The 18771-nt window shown below is 43.3% G+C and overlaps 1 long non-coding RNA gene across 1 annotated transcript; it reads left to right on the top strand.

Annotated features, from left to right (window-relative positions):
* Positions 1-2004: 2004 nt before the first annotated feature.
* LOC128325829 (uncharacterized) lies at positions 2005-18317 on the top strand. The gene is made up of 3 exons (XR_008307657.1): positions 2005-2104; positions 17584-17660; positions 17806-18317. It is a non-coding gene; the product is annotated as an uncharacterized LOC128325829 (long non-coding RNA).
* Positions 18318-18771: the final 454 nt, after the last annotated feature.

Genomic DNA, 18771 nt, shown 5'->3' with positions numbered 1-18771 from the left:
GCCTAGCCCTGAGCTGCAAGAGTTAATGTATTTCTTGGTAGAAGATTGTGATGCATTGGTACTCCCTGCACACTCTTTAGATTCCCTGAGGATGCTTATCTCCAGATGCCACAACTTGATACCATCATTCTCCACAGGTGGGTGCTTGTACAAGAAACATGCACAAGTTAGATAATCTATAAACAGTGTCAAATGAACTGAAACTCAATGATGTAGGCTAAACCAGAGCCCAAACTGGAGAAAATGGTTAAAAGAATTGAAGCTGCTAATTTTATATACCCTGAGTTCCATAGCCTTACTTAGTCTTAACCCCGCTCTAAAGAATATGGTTATTTGACTGAACTAATAAGTAGGAAATTAGACTTGCAGTGTGACATTTAGAGATAAGTAACTTCATATTTTTTGATGCACTGTGCTATGATCGGATCTATTAAGCCACTGCATCTTGTTCCATAATCTGATTAGATATTAAAATAAAATTAGACTGGATTTATATAATTGACTGTGCAGAAATCTTCCAGTCAGCTGGTTAATTTATGCAAATGATAATGAAGAACGTAATTTCCTTAAGCCATAATCATTATGCTTGTGTGGCCTCCAAGACTTCTGCATATTGCTCCATCAGTCAATGAAACCCCGAACACAAACTGACCTTTCCTTAATTTGAGCAGCCACTTGCACATCAGCTTCTGCCATTCCCTCCCGGTTTGCAGGAACATCCATTACAGAAGATGTGATCGTTACAGAAAATGAAGATCAACAAACGAGCTGCTTAATATTTTAATTTCTTTCTCCTTGGTTCCTCTTTGGGAATAATTTATGACAGTCAAAGTTAAATCACAGTACTGTGATACTCTTCTTTTAATGACATTAAAATCCTTTCTGGGGGATACATTGAGTAAAGTAAATATATTGGTTTTCCTTTAGCAATTTTAAAAAATGAAATAGCTGTTCATGTAAATGAAATTGTGCTGAGTGATGGGAGTGTCCATTTGTAACTGGATGGTAAAGCTAATAAGCATGATTATTTTTAAATGTACACCAGGAGGGAAGTGTGCAACCAAACCATTCAGCAAAATTCCACATCATCATCTTACAAAGGACCCCTTTATTCCTCCCTGAATTTATAATTACATTAGCATACTATAATTTTCTCATTCAGCCCATACCTTCACTTAGCACCTTGGGCACATGATCCACTGAGAAATATTCTTGTGTAAATCCCATTGTCATGAACACAGTAGGGCTCTGGCACAGCTCCGGTTCATGTCATGAGGGCTTCCTGATGGCTTGCGTCCCTAGTGATGTGCACAAACAAGCATTTAGGAGTCTCAGCATGAATGTGGATTTAATGGAAAATGCAAGCATCCTCAAGTCACATGTGTCAGCCTAAGGTTTTGCTCTGGTCCATCCATTTGATTTCTACCTTTCCCTTCTTTTAAAAAAGGGTGGAGGTCACTGTGTTCTATGGATGACTACATTAAGGGGATATTAAGTTACCGTAAAAAGGCGTGTGTATATTATTATTAACCAGCAAGATACAGGTAATTATGATAAGAAGCCGAGCAGAGCATGCCATGTGGGGGTCATGTTGCTGGGTCAGAGTTCTCCTCCAGGCAAGAATCTCCCCGTCATTGCTGCTTTGCCTCAGTGGAACAGTGTGGCTGGGATGCCTCCAAGCAGCAGGGGAGGCAGAGGCCATGGTGTCAGGCGCGTAACAACGATGGGGCAAGGGGAGACAGTTGTCTGGGGGCCCCACTGCCTGGAGGGGCCCCCCAGAGGCACCTCACGGGACTCCCCATTGCCCCCTGCCCAGCCCCAAGGCCCCTCAGCCCCTTGCCCTCTTCGCCGTCTCTCCTGCTTGTTCTGCTGGCCGCAATCGAAGCAGCAGGCAAGCTGCCAAGAGCTCCTTTTCTCCCGCCTCTCAGCTGATCGGCGGGTGGGCGGGGCTTGGAGGCCTCCGTGTAGGCCGCAGTGAAGCCTGAACTCGAGTAGGGCCCAAGCCAGTCAGCCAGGAAGGAGGAGGCAGCCAGAGTGGCCACCACTGGTCTCTGCAGCAGAAGACCCCTTGCTGCCCTGCCCAGCCCAGCCCAGCATTGGCCAGGTAGAGTGTGAACTCCCTTTTGTGGTTACCTTCCACCCCCCACCCCCCGCCCTGGATATATAGGCATCTGCTTGCCATAGGGCTTTGATAGGGGGGGGGAGGGACTGAGAAATATTTATTTTGAAACAGCTTGGAAAATTTGCTGGCTTAAAAAAAACTATCTAAAAAGTCCTATAAGTGGCTTGTTTCATGGCAGAAAATTGCAAAAACTTCTGGAACAGTATTTTATTAATTTTATTTATTCATTCATTCATTTATAAATGCACTTATGTTCAAGTTGTTTTGCAACCCAGAAGGTCTGAGTGAGAACTGTGAAGCATGTGTGGTGCTTTTATTTTATTTTTCTTGTGTGTGAACTGCTCCCCAATAACTTGCAGGAACTTCAGGGTAAATCTGGCCAACATGTGAATGCAGCACCTCCATTCCAGAGGAGATGTGTGTTAAAGGGCTTTAAAAGCCTCATGTGAAAAACCTCCTGGAATCGAACTTGACTGAATTTGTTCAGAATTCTGAGAAAACATACCTAGGCTCACCCTGCATGGTTGAAAGTCTCCTTTGCTAATCTGCAGCGAGGGGCCCATTTTAATCATTCATCTTTCTAGTGTGTTCTAGGCATTAAAAGTAAAACAAATGTATAGTACTCAATGCATATCACTATATATTGTGACGTGTGCGTGTGTGTATTCAGTGAAATGTATTTCCAGGCAGCATACTTATTTTGGAATATCAGACTTAAATCCTTGGGGGCCTGGGGTGTGCGGAGGCCCTGGACTTTGAGTGGGGGGGGCCCCATTTTAAAATCTCATCTCTGGGCCCACTCCAACCTTGCTACGCCCCTGCATGGTGTGGGGCCCTTTCAGTTCTATCACTGAGCTCTACCACTTTCCTCTGAGCAGCAGACCCTCATGCCACAGCAGGCCATTGGCAGGACATACACAACCACTGAAGAATTAGGACAATATACAGTTGTCAGTTGGCTAGCTGCTATTACTGATGCCAGCAGACCATGCCAAGGGTGACTAGTCAGTCAGCAATCACACACCTGCTTAGTGCTGATTAAGGCAGTCCTTGCTGCACCACCACTTTCTGATAGCTACCACCAGTGAGGGCAGAAATTCCTGTTTCCCCCTCTCCCTTGATTTTTCCACTGCTTATGCCCAGGTCCACTACAGCAAGGGGATCTGTGTGAAGCCAAAAGTCCAGATAAGGACTAGAGTCAGAGTCTGACCAAGGTCAGAAAGGAAGTGATGTTAGGAGCAGGAAGGCAGAAGAACTAGGCGAGGGCTTGAGCTGGAGCTATTGAAAAAGCAAGCATCAGGCACTGAATGACTGTTTTACATGGGAGCCAAGAACCTTACACCTTCCCAGAACTCAGACCAGTCCTGATCCAAGGTATATGACTCAGCAGCTTCTCTCTGCATAAGCACATTGGGAGAGAAGCCTGAACAGGCAGGTATCTCAAATGCTGGAGCTCAGTTTTCGTTCGATGTAACTTCTACTCCTTGGGTCTTATCCCAGGTATGATGAAGGGATGGGAAAGGAGTCCTGATGGAAGGAAATGAAAGCTCCTGCGTTTCTCTAAAGGAGTGATTAGTTATGATATCTTCAGTGACATCTGGCAGTTCCTATGAATTTCCCCAACTACTGACTTCCTTGATTCCAAATCATGATAAAATTTAATGGCAGTGGACTCGCATTATTAAACGTTAGCTTTCTGGTGAATTTTAATAGAAAAAAACTTTGCTGCAGGAAAAAATCCTAGTTGATCCCATTGAAGTAAAGCTTTGTTTTAAAGGGTTGATGTTGAACTAACTCAGTGGAAATCTTTCTGTACAATGGGATTTACCTTTCATGTTCCGAAAAAGCTGGAGTATTTAGGGCTAATATGTTAATATGCTAACATCTACATGAAACCGCTGGGAGAGATCATCAGGAGATTTGGGGCAGGGTGTTATCAATATGCTGATGACACCCAAATATATTTCTCCATGTCAACATCATCAGGAGAAGGCATAACCTCCCGAAATGCCTGCCTCGAGGCAGTAATGGGCTGGATGAGGGATAACAAACTGAGGCTGAATCCAGATAAGAGGAAGGTTCTTATTGTGCGGGGTCAAAACTCAGGAGATGATTTTGATTTGCTGGTTCTGGATGGGGTCATGCTCTCCCAGAAGGAACAGGTGCACAGTCTGAGGTGTGCTTCTGGATCCGAACCTCTCCCTGGTGTCCCAGGTTGAGGCGGTGGCCACAAGTGCTTTTTATCAGCTTTGGCTGATATGCCAGCTGCATCCATTTCTTGAGATGGACGACCTCAAAACAGTGGTACATCTGTTGGTAACCTCTAGGTTGGATCACTGCAATGCACACTGTGTGGGGCTGCCTTTGTATGTAATCTGGAAACTGCAGTTGGTTCAGAATATGGCAGCCAGGTTGGTCTCTGGGTCATCTAGGAGAGACCATATTAGTCCTGTGTTGAAGGAATTGCACTGGCTGCCGATACATTTCCGGGCAAAATACAAGGTGCTGGTCATTACCTATAAAGCCCTAAACAGCTTAGGCCCAGGGTATTTAAGAGAACGTCTTCTTCACCATAAACCCCACCGCCTGCTAAGATCATCTGGAGAAGTTTGCCTGTGGCTGCCGCCAACTCATCTGGTGGCTACTTGGGAACAGGCCTTCTCCGTTGAAGCCCGTGGACTTTGGAATGCTCTCCCTGTTGAAATAAGAGCCTCCCCATCTCTGGCAACTTTTAAAAAGGCCCTGAAGACACATTTATTCACCCAGGCTTTTAATTAGATTGATAGTTTTGAATAATTTTAATAATGGGTTTAAAATGTTTTTAATTTTTAAAATGATTTTAATTGTTAATTGATTTAATCTTTTAAATGTTTTTAATTGAAAACCGCCCAGAGATGCAAGTTTTGGGCAGGAAAGAAATATTTTAAATAAATAAATAATAATAAAGAACTGACACTTTCGATTTAGCAATAGACTGTTCTTCGTTAAATATCTTTGGCTGTGGGATGAACTGGATTTGGGTTTCCTGCCGTTTTCCTCTCTGACCGTCCACTGAAGTCTAATTTGAAACCTTTAATTACTTTGCGCCCTCATCCACCCCTTCCAACAACCTGAACTCAGGGGCTAGATAGAGTTTATACTTTATAGCTAATCCAAATATACCAGAGGTTACCAGATATTATAGCTTTACAAATCATTCTCTTGAGCTGTTAGGGAGATTGACCTGTTTGTACCTTCAGGGGTTCCACAGCTCCATTCATGGCTTTTGGAAGTAAATGAGTCACTCTGAATATAGGAACATATAGAATCAGGATGATGATTCCACTTCTTAAACTGCATTCTATAGCACTCCATGACCTCATTATCAGCACGGAAAGGCAAAGAATGTGGTCCATTCCATTGTCAACCATAGAAAAGCCGTGATGGAGCGCATGGCATTCATTTACTTAATCAAAGACTTAGTCCGTTAACAGCGGTTCCCAATAGAATTAAAAAACTAGTTAAGATAAACCCACTTACAGCAACACAGTTATGGTAATTTTGTTTCAGCACGTATTAATACATCTGTTTAACAGATGGGAAAAGTCACAAACAATTATGGAAATAATAATTAATAGATTAAGTATTGTAGTAAAAAAGGTCAAGATACTACATAAATTACTTGGTGAACCGTATAATGTATTTATTTATTTATTCATTTGTCACACTTAGATACCACCCTATATAAAATCTCAGGGCGGTTTGCAGTCCAATCAAACAAAAACCTAAAGATCATATAAACAGATTAAAATGGCCACAAATAAAACTTTAAAACTTTAGCTTATGAAACTAAAAGCCTGACTAAACTAAAAGCCTGACTAAACTAAAAGCCTGACTAAACAGGTGTGTTTTCAAAAGTTGTTTAAAAACAATAATGAATTAATTTATAGGTGGTACAGTCTTAATAGTATTTCCTGTATCATTGCTGATATTTTGATTATATTACATGACTTTATCACAAGCATACTAGTATTGTTAAGTATAGTATTATATACTTAACAAGTGAGCTACACATTCTGTAGCTTAATTGCCATTTTAACTAAGCTTCTGCTTGCACAACATTCCAAAGATACTGTTAAGACCATCCCAAATTAATTTATTATTGGATAATCGAACTGTATATGTCTTTGATTCTCCCCAAAGAGTTGTTTTCATTTTAAAAGCTACTGTAGCTATTCCAAAAGTTCTCAGGACCACTGACTGGGAGTGGGGGCAGAGAACAGAATCTCCTGTACTGGACCCCAAGGCAGCAGGTGGCCGGTGCCACCCTACTAGCTTGCTCCTGCCTGCCCACTGCTCTCCGAACCTCTGCACTGCTCAGCTTCTTCCCCATTCCTCTCCAAAGAAATAATGGAAGGAGATGTCCCTTTCTTCCTCACACATGTAGCGTGAGCCCACCTGCCAGCTGACTCTTTCCCAGCTGCACCTCTGTCTCCTGCCTGACAGCCCACACCTCAGCCCCAGTGCTGCCATTAATCTCAGCCTTCATTAGCAATGACTGAAACACAAGTTCTATCAGTGATAGCAGCCTGCTCTTGTTGTCTGTGTTGGAAGGAAACGATGTCCAGGCTGTGACCTGCATGGCTGCAATGGAGAAAGTGGCAGTAGTGCTCTGTGTTCAGGAGGGAGGTGGAGGCACAGCCAGAGAGAAAGAGTGAGCAAAGAAGTCACATTAGTGAGGAGTGGCTGGCAGGCCTGTGCTACATACATGTGTGCAGGGGTGCACCAAGGTAACTTGGGTGCCCGGACCACCCAGCCGCGAGGGGGGCCCCCCATGTGAGGCCCCCCCCAATTACCTTTGGGGGGTCCACCCCACCAAAGCTCCATTTTTTAAAAAGACTCTTACTGTGGCCTAGGGGTGGCTGCAGTGGGAGAGGGGACAGAGCAGCCCTTCTTCATTCTCCCCCTCCCCCGGCAGTGGTGGGGTGTGAGCAAGAATGACGCTGAGCCCATCTGTTCGGACCAGCGTCTTGAAGCAACAGTGAGGCGTGCCTGCGCTGTTGAGATTGTTGCAAGCCTGTGATGTCACGGGCTTGCAACGATCTTGAAACTGTGCAGGCATGCCTTGCAGTTGCTTCAAGACGCTGGCCCGAATGGATGGGCTCAGCGTCATTCTTGCTCACACCCTACCGCTGCTCGGGGAGGGGTGGGGAGAAGGACTGCTCCGCTCCCCGCCCACACAGCCACTGTTTGGCCACAGTAAGAGTCTTTTATAGTAAAAAAAACAACCACGGAGCTTTGGTGGGGTGGGGGTGGGGTGGCTCAGCTGCCAGAGGCTCCTGGCCATTTGGAGGCCCCCACCAGACCTTGAAGGACCAGACCGGGTTCCCAAGGTCCGGGGGTTAGTGCACCTCTGCATGTGTGAGGAGAGGAGAGGCCTTTCTTTCTTTCAGAGAGGCCTCTGCGGAGAGTAATGGAGAAGGGAATAAGAAGCATATGAGTGGGAGCTCAGGAGCCACCTTACCTCAGCCCCTTTAGCACTAGAAGGCAATATTCAAGGGAACCTGTTCCAGTTCCCAGCCAGTGGCACCAGGGCGGTTACTGCTTTGCAGTTAGTCTCCCCTTGCCAGCTTTCTTTCCCCTTCACTTTCATTGTGCCCTCATGTATGAGAGGAAGTAGTTGGGCGGAAGGAGAAGAAAGGAGGTAAGAAACAACAGAACAGTTATGTCAGTTGCCACAGATGTGTCTGAAGAGGTCCTAGCTCTGGCAAAAGGGCACCATTTTTATCTCAAGGCTGAACTATGAACACCTGACAATATTCATATTCTGAGTTTGCACAGGATTATGCTAGAAGGCAGTAGAACTAATATACAATGTGTTTGGTAAAGATGTTCTTCCACAAGGAATTGCCACTAGATCTCAAAATGAGTTTGCTAACTGCTTATCAGCTGATGGGTCAGTGTAAAAGCTGAAAAGTCCTCCGAATCAAGCAGTCTCATTGACACAGCTATATAGAGCAAATAATGGCTGACCCTACTGCAACCAAAATTACAAATGCTGGTGCCTGGTAGTGAAATTCATTGGATGACTTTGGGCCAGTCACTTCATTCTCAGCCTAACTTACCTCACCGGGTTGTTGTGAGGATAAACATAATCATGTACTCTTTGGAGCTCCTTGAAGGAAGAGTGGGATATACGTGTAAAAATAAATAAATAACAAAATATATGACAGTATGTACAACAGTATCTTGGAAAGTGCATATGGGGACCACTTTGGTTTAAAAAAAACTAATCTCCAGTGAGAGAGCCACTCCCCACTCCCATGCAGTGCTATGCCCTAGTAAGAGCCCCTGGTGGCGCAGTGGTAAAACTGCCGCCCTGTAACCAGAAGGTTACAAGTTCGATCCTGACCAGGGGCTCAAGGTTGACTCAGCCTTCCATCCTTCCGAGGTCGGTAAAATGAGTACCCAGAATGTTGGGGGCAATATGCTAAAATCATTGTAAACCGCTTAGAGAGCTTCCAGCTATAGAGCGGTATATAAATGTAAGTGCTATTGCTATTGCTATTGCTAGTGCTACTGAAATCTGAGAGGGTAATGAAACATTATATTTGTGTCCATCAGAAAACATTACCGTGTAAGAAAATCTGATGCAGTAAGAGGAAATTACGTTCTTGTCCACCAGAAAACATTACTGGATAAGGGAATCTGCCAGGCTAAGAACACATTTCTTTGTGAGAAGGGTGAAAAGTGGGGAAAAGTGAGAAAGATGAGAATTGGGGAGTAGGAAAAAACACTGGCAAGAGTGGCGGCATATGGCAGGGGGACTCTCCCATAGTCTGTTGATCGGGGAGGTGGTGTATGTAGTCAAAACATTAGTCAAAACAACCTCCTTGGAGGCCTCTAGTAGAAATAGGCTTTAGCAACTCTGGCTGACATTCTAACGCTGCACCTGTCCTTCTGATAAGTGCATGTGTGGAACACGGGTTTTGGTGCATCCAAAGCATGGGCACTTTTGCTCAAGGGTGCAGTGATTTTCACCACTCTCCTCATGCTCCAGAAGTGCTGTTCAACAGCAGAAACCTGAGGGTTGAGGGTCATGCAAGTACAGTGTTTCTGGCATCAAACAGCGCCTCTGGGGCATGGGGAGGATGGCAAAAATTGTAGTGCTCTAGTGCAAATGCACCCACAATACATCCCGTACTTCCCAGTTCCAATGACATATTTGCCTTTCAAGTATGAAACCAAGTACCTTGAAACATCACTGCTGATTCATACGTCTTTCAAATGTGTTTATACGGTAGACTGACACAGGGACATCTTAACCATGCCATTGCCTTTGCTATTTTTATCCTTTCCCCCACACCACATCAACCTACAAAGTATTATTGCAGCAATTCTGTACAATGCCTGAAGGTCCCCTCCCCTTCCTAGCTGCTGAAGAATTGATGTGGTGGGTGTAGGACTCTTGGGTACCAATTAATTTAGTTTGTCATTTCTGTACACTTAACCTGATTTACAAGCACAGGTGTATCTTTTCATTTAATATTTTTACCATATTGTCAAGAGCACCCACAGAGGGTATTGGATAAGAATTCTGTAATTGCCCTTTATATGTATACATATAAATATACTGCTTTTGGGTTTTAAAAAAAGTTTTATACTGCTTAAACTCTGACAGTCTCATTTCTGAGTTCTTACCATCCTCTCACACTTCCTACATCTTTATTTTGTCTTTGTTCATTTATTGCTTCACATACCTTGCTTTCCTGTAAAAATGGCAGTATTATATTGGTCATCTTGAACATCTCATGCCAAACTAATTGGAAAGAACATTTTCTTTGTATATAAATATATGATGACACACAATAACATACGTTTGTTTGTTTAATTCATATACTGTCAATCCTAAAGTGGCTTAGGATGGTTTAAATTAAAAATTCAGATCATTTAAAATATTAACATGAAGCATAAAATAAAAGCAGTTAAAATATTAACATAAAACTCATTAAAAAACCATTTAAAAACCATTATTAAAAGCCAGGCTGAAAAGATCAGTCTTTTTGGCTCTCTTGAAGGCTTCTAATGATGATCAACATTTTATATTCACGGGGAGCATGTTCCACAGCCTTGGGGTGACAACTAAGCAGGCCCAATCTCAAGTTGCCACCAGATGAATGGATGGCACTTGAAGACGGACTTCTGCTAATGACTGGGAGAAGTGCACCTAGATAATGTTGGAGCCTGGACCCAAAGGCCTTTGGAGCTTCCCTCCCCCAATCCCCCACTGCAAGTTAAGCATCATTCTCCACACACACACACACACACAACCATGACACACACAGGTTGTTGTTTTTTTACATGTGGGTTCTTGAGGACACAAACAGCAACTGAACTCACAAGAATGTAAGAATATAAAATGGGTATATTCAGGCAAATATGCATTAGCAGAAACATTTCAACATGTAACTTAACATATTCTCATCCCCACTCCCCCCTCTGTCTCTAAAGCAGGGGTCACACTCGGCACAGGTCACAGTCATGCTTGGCCATCCGGTGGAGCGTGGGCCAGTGGTGCAGCAACCACATCACCCATGCTAAAAAGGATTTGGGGGCCCCCAGGGTGTGTGGAGGCCCCAGACATAACCTGGGCCTCAGCTGTTCAGAGTAACCTGGGCCTCAGAGTAACCTGGGCCCCAGCTGTTCAGGGCCTTAAAGGTAATAACCAGCACTTTGTATTTCACCCTGAAACACAGCAGCAGCCAGTGCAACTGTTTAAGTACAGGCATAATGTGGTCTCTGAGGCACCCCAGAGATCAATATGGCCACTACATTTTGGATGAACTGAAGTTTCCAAACTATGTACAAAGGCAGCCCTACATAAAGCACATTGCAGTAGTCCAGCTTGGAAGTTACCAACTGTGTACCACTGTTTTGAGGTCACGATGACTCATATGTCAAATCTGTTGAACACATGAACATTTGCAGTACATAATATTAGGTTCAAACATTGTTTTATAAAAATAACACTATATGAGAATGCTACAATTCAAGTTCCATTTTCTAGATAGTAGGAATCTCCTATAGATTTGCAGTTTTGAGGTAGACCTCTCCCCACTGATTTTCCCCACAACAGATGGTAGGAAATATTTATTCACCAAACAGTGCTTTGAGGTTTGGTAAAAGACAATACTGCCTACTGCTTGTACATTTTTATAATGAGCAATATCCAATAGAAAGTTCCAGTAAGAAATAATAATGCAAAAGCTTGCGGTCTGATATCTATCTGCTCAATCAATAGAGCTGTAATGTAAAATCTACACAGACAACCTGCATTATTTTCTTTCCTGGTATCATGCATGAGCAGTGGCCTCAAAAGGATAAGCTTAATGATTGATTCATTTAAAAGAGAGCTGTTTTTCCAGAGTGTGAGGTCTTTGAGCTCCATGTTCTTTGACAAGGGTACACTGGCCTTCAAGGGTACACTTTGTTTACTGATGAGCATAGGTGTATTTTTCTGCTTCCACTGGCAAATGGGAAGATGCGTGCTTTGGGGATTATATATAGGTAGGTTTTTGCGTCCTCTGTTTCTGTAGCAAAGTCAGCTTAATCCCAAGCTCTTATTTCAAAGAAGTAAAAGCCTTGCTGGATCAGGTCAAGGCCCATCCAGTCCAGTGTCCTGAATCACACTGTGGCCAATGGGAAGATGCGTGCTTTGGGGATTATATAGGTAGGTTTTTGCGTCCTCTGTTTCTGTAGCAAAGTCAGCTTAATCCCAAGCTCTTATTTCAAAGAAGTAAAAGCCTTGCTGGATCAGGTCAAGGCCCATCCAGTCCAGTGTCCTGAATCACACTGTGGCCAATGGGAAGATGCGTGCTTTGGGGATTATATAGGTAGGTTTTTGCGTCCTCTGTTTCTGTAGCAAAGTCAGCTTAATCCCAAGCTCTTATTTCAAAGAAGTAAAAGCCTTGCTGGATCAGGTCAAGGCCCATCCAGTCCAGTGTCCTGAATCACACTGTGGCCAACGAGGTGCATTTGAGAAGACTGTAAGTGAGGAAAGAGGGAAATTGCCCTTGGTGCTCCCGAGCACCTGGCATTCAGGGGCATGACATTTCTGATCTTGAGAAGTATATAACTACCAAGGTTAGTAGCCATTGATAGCTCTATCCTCCATGAATTTGTCTAATGCCCTTTAAAACCATCTATATTGGTGCTATCACCACATCAAGTGGCAGCAAATTGCATAGTTTAATTACATGTTGTGTAAAGAAATACTTCCTTTTGTCTGTCCTGAATCTTCCAGCATTTAGCTTCAACTGATGATCCCAGGTCCTAATATTATGAGATAGAGAGAAAAACTTGGTATAAATCAAATGATGTGTTCTATGGTAGGGATAAAGCTAAGAGAGAGACATCACATCCCTATAGTGAAGCTCCCACTATAGCCTGATTCAGACAATATCCTGCACGATTGTACAGATGTCTGTAAGCTCATACGTGTTTGTGGGAATGAAAAAATGTAAAATGTGTTCATTTTTAATGTGAACCTTATACAAACCCTTTAAATGCATAGTACAGATAGGAAGGGACTTCTGTATCTGTGTCCAGTATAACGTGTGAATGACTGTTCTTGTGTCCCATAGGGGTGTGTACAAAACCGGCTTTCCCAATTCGGTTTGAATCCAAACTGGATTCAAACTGGACTGGTTCGGTTATACCCCCTCTGAGCTGGTCCCCTGGTTTGGTTCAAATCTGAACCGGTTTGGGCCACCTCAAAGCCCTACCAACAAAGGGAAATCTGTTGAGGATTCCCCTTTACTGGTAAAGGGCGAGTGGGAGTGGGAGGCTTCTCTAACTGTATAAGTAGTGAAGTACTCACAAGTGATGCCCAAGGGGGTGGCAGTTCCCCTGAACCCATTGGCCTCCATGAGAGTCTCCTTGGCTGCCAGTTGCCCTTTTTGGGCTTTCTCTGGCCTGTTTCGGCTCTTCTGTATGACTCAAATGCATGGCTATGCAAATGGCCTGTGCACATGCACAAAGGTAACAAAAATGGCCTCCATGCTCTAACAGAAGGTTTGAAGAGCCTGAGAAGGGATGAAATGGACCTCAACTGGACCACTGGCAGCCCAGGAAACGTGGGGAGTTGGCATGGGTTAGGGGAGCCGCTGTCCCCTCCCCCTGCAGCCACCACAGCTGCTTATAAGTACTCTACTTTACTACTTATACAGTTAGAGAATCCTCCCACTCCCACTGCCCTTTAGTGGTAAAGGGGAATTCTCATCAGATTTACCCTTCCTGGTAAGGCTTTGAGCCGGCTAGAGCTGGCTCAAACTGATTCAGTTAGACATTGGACCAAACCAGACCCAGTTTGGTTTGAGGTTAAACCTTTGAACCAAACCAGTTTGTGTGTGAGTTGGCTCGATTTTGAGCCGGTTCACACATACCTAGTGTAGCAGAGGCAGCTGGTGGTTCCTTGGACTAGGGGCGGTGGCACTAGGAAGGGCAAGTCCAAACTCCTTTTCAAATGTTGCAGAAATGTTATGTAGAGAAGGAACAGAATCTGTTTGATGGAAAATGCATGCCTATTTTAAAATGCATACAGTACCTAATAATAGAAAACTCTCAGGTTTTTCAGTGATGTTTGCTGTAGCTATGAACCATCTCCTGTAACTTAGAGGACACCATGGGAAGCAAAGATGCATGGCAACACCCCCTCTCTACTCCATGCCTGCTCAACAGCTGGGGACCACAATCTGCCTGCCATGGGATCCCACCTTTTTGCCCAGGTGTCTACCCTAGCAAGCAACATATATATTTTTAAATAGAGATCACTTCCTTAATCCTTGCCCAATGAACCATAACCCCCCAGCGGATATATTAATGTTACAGATACTGGCCACAATCCAGAGAAAAACCTGGTTAGCTCTCTGCAGAGCAAATTGATTTTTTAAATTATTTTCCTTCCAACATAATCTCACTTTCTTTCTTTCTTTCTTTTTCTTTCTTTCTTTGTTATTTCTCTATGTAAACCACTTTGGAAACTTTTTTTTTGTTGAAAAGCGGTATATAAATATTTGTTGTTTTTGTTCTCTAACCAAAATGGAGATTAGGTTCTTCTAAGTAGCTAAAAGAAAAAGACTTTCCCACTCTCTGGAAACTCTGCTTGGCTGCCTGAGGAGTCAATCAGCCTAGTCCCTCTCTGACTGGTTTATAGGATGGTCCTAGGACTGCCCACTTTGCAAAAACAAAAGTGAGCATGTATATTGGCTCCTGCCTTATTAATATTAATATTTTAAAATATCTGGAACTTTTAATTTGTCTGGAGTTACTGTTGTCCACCTCACAACTCTTAAAGCCTCTGCAGGCTGCAGGCAAGAGCATCAGGAAGGGAACAACAGAGGGAGGCAGTAGACATACAGAATAGAGGCAGAGATAACATGGCTGGCTGAGAAATTTCAGGTGAGAGCCGCCCACTTTGCCCTGCTGTGTACAGATCTGTACCAGTGTACACTGTACAATCATTGTATGAGTGTTGAACACAATTTGTGAATGGGCCTTATATGCCTCCTTCATCCCCAAATGGTAATTGTCCACGAAGCTCACCTAGCTAATATTTGCTAGCTTCTAGAGTATTTTCAGATGGTGATATGTTCCATTTTCTTTGTTCAATTCCTTTGGGCTATGTTGCTGAAGGTCCAGACAACATATAAAGTATGCCCTTGTGGGTTTTCTTTTAGCATGATCAACTGTCCAATCTGTGTAAAAAGCGTTTTTTCCCATTACTACTTTAAACTAACTTGAATGTACAGTGCCAAATTTTGTGCAAGGAGGAAATTTTTGGGTGACCATCACAGTATAGAGGAATAGTTACCTGCATAGGTAATGATGTATGAGAGGGTTGGCATGCAAGCATATATGCTCTGTATGCCCCCTACAGAGGAAGGCACCCCCCACCCCCAGTTCTCATATTCTGTAGGCCATTCCCTCCCCCCAGGCTAGTTGACTTATATTACAATCTCCCCCTGCCCCTGATTTTATTTTTGTTGCTATTCTTGTGCAATAGCACTATTATTTCACTTTCTCCCCACTCCCCCCACCCACTTAGTTTTCTGCCTCTTTCAATGGCCAGCGTTACACATAGCATGGAACCTGTGGCTTCTGTGAGCTACCACAGCTCCAAGAACATATGCGAGCCCTACTTTCGGTCTCAGTAATGATATGCTGAGATTTGGTCTGGTTCCATCCCAGAAGTAGGGCAGTGTCAAGGCCCGTGGTAGGGCGGGGGAGTGCCAATCCCTTTTGGGGGGGCCACCTGGGTCCAGCCTCAGAGACATGGTCCTTCAAGCCGCAAGGGAGGTTGCCTGTTAGCCTCACAAGACGACCGCGACCTCTTCTTTTGGCCCGGTGCCACTGGCTCCTTGAGCAACTTCCTCTTAGGTAGCCCTCACCAGTCTGGCCCCTCATCATCGGTTGGCCATGTTTATATAGTGCCAAAGTCTTGCGGATATTCCTGCAGGACTTACCGGCTTCTCGGGAACTCTTGCGAGAACTCCCTGTCTCGTGAGAGTTTGCTACGAGATCTCATGAGCCAAATCCCGTGTCTCATGAGATCTAGCTCTCTACTGCCAACACCAGGTTGGCCATCCAGGGAAGCCAGATAGGCCTGCTTAGGCTTGTCACTTGGGCGCCCGGTGCGCTCGGGGGTGTATCAGCAGTCCCCGAGTGTGAGGAAGGAGGGTCGGTGGCACCACAAGTTCCCACAGGTGGCTGGCTTGTGGCGGCAGGAGCCTGACAGCAGGCTATGCCAAGAATAGTGATTTCATATGGCCGCTATTCTCGGCATAGCCTGCCCTATTTGTGGCACGGAACCAGACATCTGTATCTCACTTTAAATCGAAGTTACAGAAGTCCAGTTCCATGCCACAACTAGGGCAGGCTAGGCTGAGATTTGTATGAAACTAGAAGTAGGTCCCTCACACATTTCTGGGGCTGTGGCAGTTCGCAGCAACTTAAGGTTTCGCAGTACATGTGAATCTGGCATTTGTGTGAGTCACTCCAAACAATTGTTGCTGTTGCACTTGATTTATTGCTGCAAATTAGTAATAGCTTACTTGAAAGGAGTGTGTGTTTGCTACATTGTTTACTCTCACTCATCTGAGATCTCAGAGATTAGATTAGGATGATTGAAATGGCCAAACCATCAAGCCTCAAAACTTTAAAGTGTGCCTGAATCAAAACTGTTTGACTATCTAGCTGAAAACCCTGTGGCATAATGGTCTCACATGGGCCTATCACACCAATCTGGATTTTAAGTTTAAGGAGTTCTTCAATAGCTGAAGCATTGAGGAAAGAGGTGAGGACAGTCTAGTGTGATTTCCTCCTCAGCATGCAACACTCATCTTTTTTCTTTCTGGCTCTCTTATTGGGTTCGCTCCCCCTGCCCAAGCATTTGTTTGCTTGTTTTTAAGAGAAACATAAGCAGTATGACACTATACCACTTATTCTCTCCTCCTCAGGAATCAAGAGCAGCAATTTAAGATTTATTTATTTTAAGGGAGCAGGATAGGATTGTGGTCCCTTCATGCAGCACAATTGATGCTTGTTTACACAGTAGTAAGTGCCATCAACTTCAAATGAAGTTAGTGGGACTTACTCCCAGGAAAGTGTGTATAGGATTGCAAGTGGGAGTGACAGGGCAGAACTGCAGCTTTCAGTGTCTGCTTTGATGTGGCCAGAAAAAAGCAAGATGAGCTAGCTCAAGAACTGCTAGATGCAGATGCCCAAGAATAATGCCTACAAGCAGTTAGTGTATGAACTCACTAAAGTTCCTACAAAACCTCTCCATCTCCCTGTTGAAACAAGAGCCTCCCCAACTCTGGCAACTTTTAAAAAGGCACTGAAGACACATTTATTCATCCAGGCTTTTAATTAGATTTATAGTCTTAATACTTTTAATATTGGGTTTTAAATGTTTTCTGTTTTAAATGTTTTTTTAAATAATTAATTGAGTTAATGTTTTAAATGATTTTAATTGTAAACTGCCTAGAGACGTAGGTTTTGGGCGGTATAGAAGTATTTTAAATAAATAAATAAAATATCTGGAAGGACCCATATCAAAGAGAAAGCCAATGTGGTGTGGTGGTTAAAGTGTTGGACTAGGACCAGGAAGACCCGAGTTCAAATCCTGATTCAGCCATGAAATTCATTGGTTAACCCTGGGTCAGTCACTTATTTCTCAACCTAACTTACCTCACAGGATTGTTGTGAGGATAAATATAACCATGTATATTGCTGTGGGCTCTTTGGAGGAAGAGTGGGATATAAACGTGAATAAATAATAAAGCTCAGAAGTTCATCAAGGGTAGACAACAGAAATTCATCAGGCAACACAAAATGACCCCATGGGAAACCTGAAGACAAGGAATGAGGTGTTTAAGAATAAGAGCAGTAACCTTAAGCTAACTCAGTGTCTCATCTCTTAGATCATGTCTCAAATGCTGCAGATCAAGTAAGAAAGATGCTAGAGCCCTCCCATCTACTTCAGAGCACGTATCTGAAGGTAACATTTGCTTCTAGAATGATATTTTAGTCTAGTTTAGAGGCTAGAATATTTATTTCATTTGCTTTGTAATTGATTCCGCAGTCTTCCCTCATCTCATTTCTCTGGTCTGTCTTTAATATATTTCTTCTTTGGTCTATTATAGTTGGGCACAGTGTGTCACAGTGTGAGAAATGAGAAGAAATGGTCAGCCTGGGGTGTTCTGTCTTTGTGTGGAGATTTACACCTTAAAGGACTCCATGTTCAAGGAAAGGATTGCTGGAGTTCCCTGAGCACAGGGTACAAACTGTCTGAGAACAGCTTGCCTGCATCTTAGAGCTACTGAGGTCAGGTAACGAATCTGCTGATGCCCAGAAGAGAGCCAAACTGAAGTGCATGTGTATGAGTTTTATTAGTTTATTAATAAACTATTCATGTATCAGTATTAAATTCTAATATTAATACTAATAGTATTATTAATACTATTGAATGCCACTTATAGCATTACTAATTTGTATTTGTAATAGTATTATTAATACTATTAATAAATAGTATTTATTTATTAGCCCATGAATTCTGGGTACCAAAGGGAAATCCAGGGATAATCGGTGGGTGGCAGGAGGACCATTTGGCTTGGACTTCAAGCTCAAAGAGGCTTCAGATTTAGATATTTGTTAATTTTTTGGCATGGAAAAAGGCTAGACAAGCATTTGTTAAATAAAAATCAAATTATGTCTCACTCTTTTTTTGGTGCCTTCTTTTGTGTTTATGCGTCAACTTAAATTATTATTATTTTTAATAATAATAATAATAATAATAATAATAATAATGACAATAAAATCTGGCATCCCAGGTCCTTGGGATAAAACAAACCAGTCAATAACACCTGTCTGACTGTGTAAACAATAAATAATAATAATAATTATTATTATTATGACCAGGGGCCTCCAAAGCTGGAAGTGGCCTGGGTGTCTCTGGACCACTGAGAGGGCCTGGGGCATCTAATAGTGGGTTAGCCAAACACGCTTCATAAGGGGCAATTTGTATCTAAGGTACCAGTCCCTTTCAACAAGTGAATTGTATAACTTTCCGACCAAATATATAGGCACACGTAACTGTGGTAACTTAGCAG

The sequence above is a fragment of the Hemicordylus capensis genome, chromosome 5, assembly GCF_027244095.1.
Source record: "Hemicordylus capensis ecotype Gifberg chromosome 5, rHemCap1.1.pri, whole genome shotgun sequence".
Lineage (NCBI taxonomy): Eukaryota > Metazoa > Chordata > Lepidosauria > Squamata > Cordylidae > Hemicordylus > Hemicordylus capensis.
This window is presented reverse-complemented; position numbering and strand designations above follow the sequence as displayed.